This window comes from Cheilinus undulatus, linkage group 4 (assembly GCF_018320785.1).
Source record: "Cheilinus undulatus linkage group 4, ASM1832078v1, whole genome shotgun sequence".
NCBI lineage: Eukaryota > Metazoa > Chordata > Actinopteri > Labriformes > Labridae > Cheilinus > Cheilinus undulatus.
The window spans coordinates 52,583,248-52,597,508 of NC_054868.1; the positions used below are offsets into that span (position 1 = coordinate 52,583,248).

At 39.8% G+C, this 14,261-nt stretch overlaps 1 protein-coding gene across 2 annotated transcripts in view; it reads right to left on the reverse strand.

Moving 5' to 3' along the window:
- The window catches only part of cacna1ab (calcium channel, voltage-dependent, P/Q type, alpha 1A subunit, b), a 332,264-nt gene extending 318,506 nt beyond the window's left edge, over positions 1 to 13,758 (reverse strand). For both annotated transcript variants that reach the window (XM_041785844.1, XM_041785845.1), the window contains exon 1: positions 13,374 to 13,758. The gene's annotated coding sequence lies outside the window, so the exon portion shown is untranslated. The remainder of the gene's footprint in view (positions 1 to 13,373) is intronic.
- Positions 13,759 to 14,261: the final 503 nt, after the last annotated feature.

Sequence of the window (14,261 nt, forward strand, 5' to 3'; positions counted from 1 at the left end):
AAATAAACCATGATGGCTTGATACTGCTGTTTTAGGTGAGGTTACAGTTGAGATCATCAGTTCATGAGGTCAAATATGGGACAACTGATAGTGAGACTCATTTTTCATTTGAAATGCAGAGTTTTAAGGTGGTGTATGGTTAGCGGAGCATTGGTTAGTGATTTGTTAGGATGAGGAGGATGGTTTTTGGCTTTGTCCGCTGCTAAGTTATGGTTGCAGCAAACAGGCTAACTTAGAGCTAACAGTCCTAATGTGAAGCTAAGTGTTAAACATAGGCATATATTATGCAACTGACTGCATGTGTGCAAGAACTCTTGTGTGAGTTGTGTGAGTCCTGTGTGACTGCATGTGTGCAAGAACTCACTGGTATGGCTTTAGAGCCGTACCAGTGCATTCTTGCAGCCATGAGACAAAGCTTTGACTATCAAACAGAGCAAATTTACAAAGAGAGACTTTGCAAAAATGAATGACCCACGCCAAACCTGCTGACCTTGAAAGAGTTAGGTTTTCTGTTACTAATGATTTACAGAAAGCAGCTGTAGGAGAGGAGTATTTCTGCAAAGGATGGAGACACAAATAACCTGAGAAACAAGCCAAAGACTGAGGCTCTGCTGACAGTTTTGGACCTTGCACCATCACATCAGTTCCCTACAGCTCCTGGACCAAGGATGCCAGTCTGAGGTGAAGGTGATTCAGAGCTTCTGCCAACTACAACAGATCAGGATGACACACAGCGCTGCTTACATCCTCAGGTAGTGCGATATAATATCATAACCATGCCAGGCACGCTGGGTGTGAAGTACAAGTTCCAGCTGATGTGCTCCATGGTTGCCAAAGTGTGTGTCATGCAGGTTGGAGAGGCTGGAGGAAGCATTCATCATCTCAGACAGAGAGTACATAATGGAGAGGATGTTCGCCGCTGGGCCAATTACTGTTACCTTCAGGAACTTTATTCGGACAATCTTAGTGACCTCTGCGGACAAAGAGGACCAGGAGATGAGGAGTTTTTTAGACTATCAGTGACAAGACTATTTAAATTCAGGCCACATTTATGAGACAATTTCAGCTAAAAACAGCAGCCTTGAATGTCAGAGTGTAAACAGTCGCTATAGTATAGTTCCCTCTGAAGACAGTGCTGATTTAGAAGTGTTGGAAACAAACTGATGGATGCAACTTACAATAGATCATTTCTGATGCTAAAATTAATTTTTTTTTTAAAGTTTTTTTGGCTAAATTATTTTTCTAGAAGACTAAACGGAGACACAAGTCGTCAAAAAAGAGCCCCACATTGAGAATCACTGCTCTAAGCCAATCAGATTTCATCTTTGGAGTAAAAAAGTCCTCTGTAGAGGAAACACTGGTAAACACTCTTCTCCATGAATATTTTACACATTATTTCAATTATATTGCTTTTTTAAAGGCTTAATATTTTAAATCACCTTAACTTTCATCAACACTTTCTACTCCTTTCACCTTTGATGTCTTTTCTTAACAATTAAAAAAAATGTTTGAGCCATTAATGATAAATGATGAATGAAAAACAGTCATTAAAGTTGTTAAATGTGTTGCTTTTTTCATAAAAAATCTACAATTTTCATCAAAACAACCTTGAATTAATCAAATAACCTTATTTTTTTATTCATATGAAGTTCTCATCACCTTCACTTTTGTCATATAATTCAGTTAGGGGAGACCGGGGGCAATTATAACTTTTTTTACATTTTCCTTCATAACTCACAAATTACTTGGAATACACACAGCAGTTTTAAATATACTGCATTTTTTTTAAATATACTGCATTTTTTTTAAATATACTGCATTTTTACTCATAAAGGCATGACTGTTTGTTCAATTCAATCAAAGTAGTTTGGCTGTTACAGTTCCCCTGTAATGGGGGCAATCCTAACAATGTTTGGGGGCAATTGTTCATGTAGATTTTTTAACCAAAAGGTCAGGGATAAAATTAAACAGAGTGTGACTTCACTATCATCTAAACTTTAGACAGCAGAAGAAAAACCGTTGTCAAACCAAAAAGTAACTTTCATACCTCAAATTCAGTTTTTTGTGGATGGCTTCTGTGGTGTGGAAGTATTTCTGCTCTTTTTCAGCAGGAAGAGAGAGAATCCTTCTGAGCATGTGCAGACTTAGTTTCATCACTGCAGCTTTTTGTCTTCATGTTGGATTAAAGAGGGGGCTCTTTTTTTATTGTATTTATTGTCAGCCACAGCTAGAATAAAAACCCAGATGCAATTCGGCTGTAGTAAACCTTTTTCCACACCCACTCATAGACGGTTACAGCTGCAACTCGTTAGCTGTCTCAGCTGCAGATAATCCTTGGCAATCAACATCTACACACCTGGTGATGAACTTTCAGACACCTGTGTACAACAGCTTCTACTCAGGTAACCTGGCTCCTCTTTATTATAGTGATTTTTCAGTCCATTTATTTCCTTTTTTAACTCCATTTTGTCCTCTTTTTTGCAGCGTCTTCATGTCTGCCAACCACCAGCCAGTACATTCACTGCTGTTTGCCCTGTTGTTGTTGTCAAATAAACTCCTTTAACCCTCGAGTAACATAAAATAAAGTGTAACACAGCCTCTTCAGGTCCAAAATGGCCGACATACATAAAAGGTAACAAAAATGTAATACATTAAGATTTTTTGCAACTTTTTTGCGTAATTTTTTCATCAACATGAGACCTAATGAGAAATATCACCATCTAAATAATTTTCAGAAATTTAACCCTTAAAATGCCAGTTTAAAAGTGTAAAATCCTCTGGTTTTTAACGTTAAAAAACCGCACAAGAAATGAAATAGTTTTTATGAAAATTAGATTTCCTTGAAAGGGGTTATCACAGCCTTGGATATGTCAAAGATGAGCATCAGCTCCATTATTTTTGTTCACACAGTAAGATTTGAAAAACTCACAGCCTTTTTGTGTCCAAAAATAGACGCCATACATAAATGGCAATAAAAATGTAATATATCAACATTTTTCACACTTTTTTACAGTGATTTCTTTTAATGAACATGAGACCTAATGAGAAAAATCAGATTTTGATTGATTTTCAGAAATTTAATTTTTAAAAAGTCAGTTTAAAAGTGTAAAAGCTCTCATTTTTTTTGTGAAAACCCTCCACAAAAAATGAAATATTTTTCATGCAAATTGGATTTTATAAAAAGGGATTATCCCAGCCAGGGATATGTCAATGATTAGCACCAACTTTAAAATGTATCCATTATTATTTGGTCACACTTCAAGATTTAAAAAGTGGTGCACACAGCTTCTTCATATTCTAAAATGGACGACATACATAAACAGCAATTAAAAATATAGTGCATCAATATTTTTCCCACTTTTTTGCGTTGATTTCTTCACATGATCGACATGTGGAAAAAAAAAACACAAAAAATGAAATAATTTTCATAAACTACACGCAAATTGGATTTTCTTGAAAGGGGTTGTCCCAGCCAGATGTCAATGATTAGCATCAACTTTCAATTTAATTCTAATTCTAATTTTAATGTGCTTCAGTGGGCCTTTTTGGTCACGAGGGTACTGAGTGTGTACAAAAACTGTATAGAGCTTTAAATTGAACCCTTACTGGTTTTAATAGTAAAATTTCAAAATTCGAGGAAAAAAATGTACCCTCCAGAATCTATATTGTTAGCTTTAGTTCAGGCAAAATAATTCAACAAAGAAAACAGAAAATTAGCAAAAAAAAAAAAAAAAAAAAAGCTGTGAAATGGCCTCAGGAGTCTCTAAGGGTTCACTGTACCTCCTTATCGCGTGATCTGCACTTGTGTTCTTTGGCTCTTGGTTCCTGGTCCAGCTTCTCAGAAGTCTATTCCTCCTGATCCTGATCAAGATGGAGTCTAATTACCACAGATTTTGCACATTTCTCTCAAATATGTCAAATAAATCATTGTTACCTCCGACAAGGAGGTTATGTGCCTGGGAGGGTTCGTTGGTGTGTTCGTTTGTTTGTTAGCAACATAACTCAAAAAGTTGAGGACGGATTTTGATTAAATTTTCAGGAAATGTCAGAAATGGCATAAGGAAGAATTGATTACATTTTGGGACTGATCCAGATCACCATCTGGATCCAGGAAATTTTTTTTTAAGCATTCTGTACTATTGGGAGATAAGGCTAATGGTGGAGGTCTGCGCTGTTACCACTTTACACCAGGAGATGGCGGACATGAGTAACTTCAATCCCAGCAGCATTTTTGGGTGTATTTCTATTCAAAGTTTTGGAGTTTATAGAGTTTGAAAGACGCATGCCCAGTCGAGGAGACGATTCGGAGTGTAATAGAGGGAAAGACAGTGAATTGTAGCAAGAACACTCACAATGCTGGGAGGAATAGAGGAATATTCACCCTCTGCCATGACTTTCAGTTGTCTAGTGAGACCATGGGTGCTTCTGATGGCACACGTAGCGAAGCCAATGCTTTTCCTCACCGTGTTTCCACCCCACCAGGGAGGGAGTAATCAGCGAATGCGGTGGTAGGGGGCACATGGGGACGTATCCAGGAATTTTTTTAAAGGATTCTTCACTATTGGGAGACAGGGCTAATGGTGGAGGTCTGTGCTCTCTGAGTGCTTTTCTAGTTTAACTTGTTTTAAGTCTCTCTTGATTGAAATAAAAATTTCCTCCCAAGCTTTTCATTTGGTGCCATGTTGACTTTTTTTTAATTTACCAAACTAAGCAATGTTTCCATACATGTACATGTGTTTTACTCTAGTGGCTCAGTGAACCCTATAATTCCCACAATAACTCTGATTAATGTGATTTTTGTATAAAATTATGTGTTGAAGGTGAACCTGAGGGTGAGAGGAAAAATTATCTAGAATTTAAAAACTATACAAAGAGAGAATGAGGAAAGAGTCAGCTCTTTGGTTTATTCTGTTTGCCAACCACACATCACTGATGGTAAACCTCTCCAAAAGATAACTATCTAATTCAAGATTAAACATCGTACCATGTGATGGAAACAAAGACAACACATCTGTGAAATTTATGGTGTGTAAACATGCCAGAGTTTCTAATTCTCATAAATCCTGTCCCTGTAAGCGGCATAAAACTTAATGAAAAGGAAGAGCTAATATGGTTTAATGAGATGATAAAGGTCCTGGAGTATACTATTTAACTGGACAAATATAATAACATATTGGTGCATCAGCTAGATATGTGAACACTTTATTAAAGCAACCATAATGACCATTTTAATGTTTGTCCACACTGACTATAGGTTTTGTGGTTTGGATCTTAATTGGTGGCAGAAAGTAAGCTAGACCTAGTCTGTGGTCGGTTTACATCACAGAGTCCTGGACCATCTGGACACCTTTGACAAATATGTTGTTGCCAGCAGAAGGACCATTTAACCTGCTGGGGATCAGGGGGGGTTCTGGAACCTATCCCAGCTGTCATTGGGCGAGAGGCGGGGTACACCCTGGACTGGTCCCAGTCCATCACAAGAGACAGACAACTAGGCACGCTCACACTCACAACTACGGGCAATTTAGAGTCACCAATTAACCTAATGAGCATGTTTTTGGTGGTGGGGAAAGCCGGAGAACCTGGAGGGAACACACACATGCACGGGGAGAACATGCAAACTCAGCACAGAAAGGCCCTGACAGGGAAGTGAACCAGGAACTTTCCTGTGAGGTTACAGCGCTAACCCCTGCACCACCATGCAGCCCCAGCAGAGGAGAAGTAGTTTCCAACCAGTAACGCTTTGACGAAGTAATGTTTTTACTAAGTAATACGTCACAGTAACTTCGAGGGCATCCAGATTTTTCCACATCCAAACATGAACTGCTGTTGTGTTTTATCCTCAGCAGTATAAAGAACACAATAAATCAGTTTTAGTATCATTTAACTCCATTGAAGGCCAACATGTATGCTTCGGTCCTCCTGCACAACATCCACTCCCAATCTGTGTCTTCATTTACTTCCTCCCAATCGTTCATCGCTCCTCATTGCTGGACGTTATTGATCTTTGGTGTCTTCTGCTTATTGTCAGTTTATTTTTGCATCAACACACTCCGACAGCGTCCCTGTTTCCTCTCAGGCCAATAAGGATCTAAAGAGCAGCATCGAGCTGACAAACAGAGGGATGGAAACACTCTGATGGATTGATAGATAAAGGAAAGGAGGGATTATCAAGACATGGAGGTTAGGAGAGATGGCCCTGAAGCAACAGGTGGGAGTTCAGGTGTGACGTCTCAGTCAGCCAATAAGAAAGAAAACACAATCACACATCTGTCAGGATGGATTTCATCTCTCTACATCTCTGAGGCTGACAGCTGGAAGCAGGAGGAAAGCTGCTGGCTGTGAGGATCCCATAGATCCCATGTCAATGTAGCAGAAATAGTTGCAGAGAGTAGAGGGTATTTTTGGCTAAGAGGTGCAGTAGTATGAAGGAGAGGTCTGAACATGGAGATTTTATATAACTCACTCATCCGAGAGCACATTCAGCTGTGAATACAAGAATCACCTGGAAACAAACCTGAACGTCTGATATGATCCTGACTCCTTTAAATGGACCGTTTAATCCAGGGGTGCCAACCTCAATCACAGCAGGGGCCAGATTCAGGATATAGGTCTAACCTGAGAGCCTGACAGGGTCAACATTAAACCATAACTGTCAAAATATGATATATTGTTATTTTCAAATAAAATATTAAAATAAAAACACTGATGATAAATCATTTAGAAATTCAAAAAAGTAAAAATGATGAGTTTAAAGGCTCAAATCTAAGATAAAAATTCCAACTTATCAGTTCAAAAGATCAGAACACGATATGAAAACTAGAAAAATAATGTTTTAAACTATATAAAATAGAGGAGAAATATATAAGGAGAAAGTTGAAATCACAGGCTTGAAAGGTCAAAATATGAGATCAAATTTGAATTCTTGAGTTTAAAAGCTGATATATGCCTTAAGGTTTTAAATCATGAGTCTGATAGGTGAAAATATGGGATTAAAAAGCCAAAATTAGGAGTTAAAAATGTCAAAATATGAGCTAGAATTCAAAATGATGACTTAAAAACTTAAAAATATGATTTAAATTTAAAGTTGTGAGTTCAAAAGATCAAAATATGATATAAAAAATAAAAACTATTAATCTAAAATGTCAGAATATGAGGAAAAATTGAAATCATGAGTTTAAAAGTCAAAATATGGGATTAAAAAGCAAAGTAAGGAGTTGAAAAGGTCAAAATACAATTTAAAATTTAAAATTTGAATCTAAAAGATAAAAATGTGACATATAAAGTCCAAAGTCTGAGTTGAAAAGGTCAAAGCATGAAAGGAAAAGGCAAAATCATGAGTTTGGGTCATAATCTTGAGATGAAAAATTAAAAATATGAAATAAAAACACAAATTAATTTCTTTCCCCTAGGGGTGACCTGGAATAGTCAGCAATTTGACGAATCAATTCGGAGGAGTCTGATTCAACTGTTAACCTTATAGTTGAATGTTGTCATGTAACCAAGATCGTACCATTCTGACTACATGGGGGTGCCCACGGCTGCTAAGCCTGAGTTTCCATTAGCCGGCATTTGCTGGCCATCTGCCGGTAAAAAGGGCGGAAGTCCGGCAGATAAAAATATAACCGGTCAAAATGTCCGGCAGAAAACTTGCAAGTGACCAGATGAGTAAATACTAAACTTGCATGTTATATTTTGTGTAACCTAGAAGATATGTTACGAGAATGCGTTAGTATAAACTAAAAGTTGCCTAATCTTACTGCATCCACTGTCCTGCGGTGCTGGGGTTGTTTCTCTCCTCAGACAGCAAGCACATGGTTAATTATGTATGCATGATGATGTCAAAGCAAATCTATCTCTCTGCGCGTGCTCAGCATTGCTGGGATCTATGCAGAGTCGAATCTGATCTGACTCTTTCAATCCAATCATCCTGCAGCTGTCATATTTTAAAAACAGTTCTCTTTCCTCCATAGTCAGTCTGTTGTTTCAACCCTCCTCCACCCCAGCCACCTCCATTACAGCTCATCGGTTTCCAGGTTCAGCTCCTTCATGCATCTTGCTTCCCTTCACTACTACCTCCAAGCATCTCATGAGTGTCTGGGTCAAGCTCCTCAGAACTCTTATCCTACTCCTTCCTTTACCACCACCAGTGTCTAGACTCCATGGGGGGCATCCTATCCTGCTGTTGGCCTCACTATCCCTTCAAGTTCACTACAACATCAGGATGGAGTCTTTCCGCCAAAGACATTTCACACTTTCAAACACTGCCAAACATTTCCAAACTTGTAAAATAAATCAGTTAACCTCGTATGGAGTCTCTCCTGACTGAAACTACCTTAAGAGGTAAAAGAAAGAAAACCTTACATAACCTGAACATGTCTTGATTTTATAATATTTGGAGTAACTTTGAGTTTCGTTGAATTTTTTTCTGTGATTTTTTGTGATCAGAATTCAAGCAGAATTAATCTTTGTCTGCTCAGCCCACTCACTCTGCAGTTCTTCAGACTGATTTATGCAAACCTCTGAAAGCTCTAACTGTGGTTTCAGACAGACATGGATGTTTTTAAGGAGGTGTTCACACACATGAAGCAGGTGCGTAGGAGGTACAGCTGTAGCACTAAGAAGAAAAAACCCACACCTGCTCTCCACAAAAACGATGTGTTGATTCTCTAATAAATGATCTGACGCTGAGCCGGAGCAGTTTCGTGTCTATCAACTCAAGAAGACATGAAAAGATTGACTTTGTAAAATTTTAGATTAAAGCTGCACTATCGAATATTTACAGTGAGCCAGATAAATAAAGTACCAGAATACTCATAGACAGAGATCCAGAGAAAAGTTTTAAAGAGAAACCAGTGTGTAATATTTGGTTTTAACCCTCATGCATACCTTAAAATTAACTTACACTCTTTAACCTTGTGTAAAAAAATGGTCTGTGTCATATAAGTGCTGTAAAAATGTAATGTACATGTAATGTAAAGTACATTTAAAAGTTAAAAAGATAAGTTTAAAGGCTCACAATCTTAGAAAAGTATGTTTATAAGTTCAAAAAGGTCAAAACATGAAATTGAAATTGAAAAATAATGTTTTTTTAAAGGCAAATATATTAGAAAGACAGTCAAAATCACTAGTTGAAATGGTCAAAATATGATATAAAATTTGTAACCATGAAATTAAAAGTCAAAATATGATTCAAAATTTTAAATTGTGAGTGTAAGAGGTCGGACGGCACGGCAGTGCAGGGGTTAGCGCTGTTGCCTCACAGCAAGAAGGTTGCTGGTTCGCTTCCTGGTCAGGGCCTTTCTGTGCGGAGTTTGCGTGTTCTCCCCGTGTACGCGTGGGTTCTCTCTGAGTACTCCGGCTTCCTCCCACCACCAAAAAAAATGCTCATTAGGTTAATTGGTGACTCTAAATTGCCCATAGGTGTAAGTGTGCCCGATGACAGCTGGGATAGGCTCCAGCCCCTCCCCCACCGACCCAGAACAGAATAAGCGGTATAGAAAATGGATGGATGGAGTCTAAAAGGTCAAAATATGGGATTATGACGTCAAAGTTTGTTGAAAATACAAAACAATTGGTTTAAAAGGTCAGAATATGACTTAAAAATTAGAACTATGAATCTTAAAGTTTAAAATATTATATGAGAAGTCAAAATTATGAGTTGAAATGCTCAAAGTACGAAATAATAAGTCAAAAATCCTAAGTTTTAGTCCTAATTGTGAGATGCAAAATTAAAAATAGGAAATTAAAACACAACTTAATTTCTTTTCCCACATTTCTGACTTCTTATCTAATGATTTTTACTCCTTACTTTTTCAGATTTTGCAACTTAAGGATATCTTAAATCATCAAGGATACATTCACATTTTTATACTTGAAGAAATCTGCAGACCTCATTCTGATGGGCCAGTTAAACAAAAATATGAGATCATCTTGGGGGCCAGATTTGGCCTCCTGGCCTTGAGTTTGACACCCCTGCTTTAAAGTATTTTAACAATCTGGCCACACGTCTGCTCAGCCTAATATTTGTATTTCACGTTGTACTTCTTTGCTGTGCGACATGCTGCAACTTTTATCGACTTCAAAAGTCAGAAGACGCTTCCTTCTTCTCAGTCTCCTGAGCCTGGCACCAGTGTGGAGAGCAAAGGTCTCTGCAGTGTTCAGTAAATAAGCTGCTGCTCCTGTAGATCCTTTATCTACAGTTACAGCAAAGACAAACAGAGGTCTTATTACACTGAGACGGAGACGCTCGAGGGCCCCGAGGCTCCCTGTTCTGTTTGTTTGAGTCCTCTCTGTCACTCAGATGTCATGTCACAAATCCAATCACCTTCTGGCACTGTCTCTCTTACACTCACCTACACAGAAACACAAAGCTGCTTCATAAAACTAAGAGCTGTGATTCAAAGTATAATTCAAACAGACCAATACTAAACCTGTGGAGGATTGTTATAAGATGTGTGGATTTACAGGAAGATGACTCTTTGAAAGTGAGTGGTTATTATTTTGCAGAGTCTAACCCTTCTTGTCTGCAGCTTTACATGCACATTGGGGTTTTGTTCTAGTGGCAGAACCGACTGGTTTAGTTTCTGATGTGCAGCCCAGAGCAGCTGGAGAAGGGAGATCGCAAAATCGCACGACGACGAGTTCTCTGGGAATTGTGAGGTCGCATGATGATGAGTCCAAAGTAGGCGTAGCGTAAAGCCAACAGATTAATTTGCTTTTATGGTTCATTTTCATTTTTCTAAAACCTTTTGGAATTAAATGAGAAAAGAAAAACATTAAAAATACTTCATGCATCTGAGGGCAATGTATTGCGTTCAGGATTTCTGAGTGACACCGTCACATAGCTGTCAGTTAATAGCTGGTGCAGCTTGTGTGCATCAGTGAAGGACCCCTGACTAGCTTATGTAAACAAAGGATGGGACATTGCAATGGAGCCTGAGCAGCGCACTGAAATACGCACTTGTAGCCGTCATTATCAACCTTGAAGGATCCACATACATTTTTTAAATCATATCAGCATCAGTAATGTCTTCGCCTCCCTCATTTTTAAAGCATTGCTTAAAAGTTGGGGTGAATCGTAGTTCTGCTGCTCGTGCTACTGAAGCCAGCTTTCTTCTAATCGTGTTTTGTTGTGCCTGGTTCGCATTTTTTAACAGAGGTTAGCATTCAGTTTAAGTGGTACAGCCACCTAGATGGCAGGTCATGGTGATAGCATTTTTCTTCATTCAGATGTATTCGAACTGTGACCCCAAAATGTGACAATTCAGGATGAATAAAAATACCATTACACTTCTAGCAGCTAAGTTTGTTAGCTTTATGCTAATACATAATGGCAAGTTGAAAAATGTTTTGGCAGCACATCGGTGCAGGGGTTAGCGCTGTTGCCTCGTAGCAAGAAGTTTCCTGGTCCTCTCCCTGGTCAAGGCCTTTCTGTGCAGAGTTTGCATGTTTTCCCTGTGCATGCGTGGGTTCACTCGGGGAAGTCGTGCTTCCTTCCAACACTAAAGAAATGCTCGTTAGGTTTATTGGTGACCCTGAATTGGCCGTAGGTGTGAGTGTGAGTGTCCCTGGTTGTCTGTGATTGACTGGCGACCGGTCCAGGGTGTACCCTGCCTCTCGTCCAATGACAGCTGGGATAGGCTCCAGCCTGCTTGTGACCCCCAATGGGATATGTGATGTAGAAAATGGATGCATGTGGAGAAAATGGATAGCCATTAACAGGAAAATTATTCACACCTTCTCTGACTTATCTAACTTAAGAGACTCTTTTGTGACGACTACCCTTTGGTAAATTTTTGGCTGTTAATAGCAGGACTGTGTCAATGCTGACGCACTGAGGAGAACACCGAAGGGGAGGGTCAGCTGCTGGACATGGAAGAGGCAGCTGTGCTTTTACGGGCACCTGGCACACTTTCCTGAGTCCTATCCAGCTCCAGCTGAATGCATACTGGGTGTCCAGGATCTGGTAGGTTGGTGGCTGTGAGCAATTGCAGGGATAAGCAGGGAGGATACCTGGAGAGGTGAGGCATGATTCTGGAGCAGGGCCTGGACAAGGGTCATCAGGAGGCCTGAGCAGAACAGGACCACGGCTAATGTGGCAAAGTGTTGACCGGCATATGCTCCCTTAACTGACCTGACCTGAAACTATTTCCCTTAACACTTCCCACTCCTTTTCGAACATGTAGCCTGATCTTGACCATTAAGTGTTTTGTAATTGTTTTGTTTCATCTCTCTCTTCAAAATTTGTTTCTTCTGAAGGTACATGACTATGTTTTCATTTTTATGTTTTTTTTTTATTTTTTATTTTTTTTACATGTTCAAAATAAACTTCACTAACTAACAAAGTTAAATAGATTGGTTAAAACCTTCCCTAAAAGTCACTAAAAGTTTCTGAGCACCTCAGCTGTTCATGTTGAGCTGAGCCAATGTGGATTAGGCGTGCATGCCAGACAGCTGTCCTGATATTGCATTTCATTCTCATGGATAAACTTCATGTTTAAAGAGAAACGATGTTTAAAAGTGCAGACACTTCCCAGGCTCCCAAAATGCTTTGTGTGTAGCTCACGTCTGCTGGAGATGCAAGCTGGAATACATTTGGCACTTTGAAAACCGCATTTCTCTCACAATATGAGACATTAATCCTTGAAAATGAGACGTTGGTAAACTTTTTATTACCTACACCTTATTTAGCTCAGATTCCAGTAAAGACACCTCAATTAAAATAAACAGATGGCATGCAGTGGAGGTGTAATGCATTGCCAATCGGACATATTTTGTGAGGCTGTGCTGTCAAACTACAATCATGAGTAGCTAATAAACGCAAGGATAAAGAGCGTGCCAACCAACCCCAGTCTCCCCTAAACACCTTGACTGTTTGATTGGTTGTTGTCCCATCAAGTGTAAGCTTTTCATGCATTTTTTCAAAGGCTGCCAAGGTTAATTGCAATTAACTTGGATCCACAATTAGTGCCCTACTTTTTAATTGCGGTTAACCCCGTGCTTTATTGTTCCTTTCAGCACCTTTTGGTTAAGCCACGTCACTGTCTCCCTGCAGCCCCAGTAATGTAAAATAATGTTTACCTTTTTTCTGTCCCTTTATTTTGTTTTCAATCCATTACAAGCTCCTTTTCCCATGGTGGAGTTCTTGCTAAAATATTCCTGTAACAGCAGATCTTAATCCAAACAGGAAGTCAGTTTGGCTTAGTTTAAGATGGTAAAATCGAAGATAACACAAAAAAACAGTCCTGAATGCAATGTAGTGGAATTTTAAAATGTATTAAAAGTGATGCGATTGATTGCAATGAAAGAATTGAATCATATGACAGCCCTGATTTTACCCCTAGTGCTTTAAATACATTGTAAAGCCTTACCTGTCTGTCAGGTGCTCTGGGTCCCAGCGGGAACTAATCCTGCAGGCTCCAGGGACTCCAGACCCGCCCCCCTACTCTCCGGTGGCCCCGGCCTGCTCAGCTGCTGGGCAGCGTGGGTCTGAAACTGGTCAGTGGTGCTGGGAGGACTGGAGAATGTATCCACCACCAGTGGATGGGAGGGAAACTCCATGTTCACATCCAGAACATCCCGAATAAAAGTGAGGACCGCCAGACAATGATGTCACTGTGATGTCAGCAGAGGAGAGGATCCAGAAATGATGGGAACACTGAGATGAAAACTGGGAGAAATGGTAAAAAAAGAAAAGGACGGCTGTGTTCTGATCCAAAGGTCTGATGCTCTCTAAAGGACGTTTGGCTCTGTGAGCTCGCTGCTCCTCTCTCTCTCTTTAACTCACCCTCTCCTCCCTCCTCTCTCTCTCTTTAACTCACCCTCTCCTCCCTCCTCTCTCTCTCTTTAACTCACCCTCTCCTTCCTCCTCTCTCTCTCTCAAACTCGCCCTCTCCTCCCTCCTCTCTCTCTCTTTAACTCGCCCTCTCCTAAATCCTCTCTCTCTATTTAACTCACCCTCTCCTCCCTTCTCTCTCTCTCTCTCTCTCTCTCTCTTTAACTCCCCCCTTCTCCCCCCTCCTCACTCTCACTCTCTCGCTCTCTTTAACTCACACCTTCTCCTCCCTCCTCTCTCTCTTCAACTCACCCTCTCCTCCCTTCTCTCTCTCTCTCTCTCTCTCTTTAACTCCCCTTCCCCTCCCTCCTCACTCTCTCTCTCTCTCTCTCTTTAACTCACCCTCTCCACCCTCCTCTCCCTCTCTTTCTCTCTAACTCACCCTCTCCTCCCTCCTCTCTCTCTCTTTAACTCACCCTCTCCT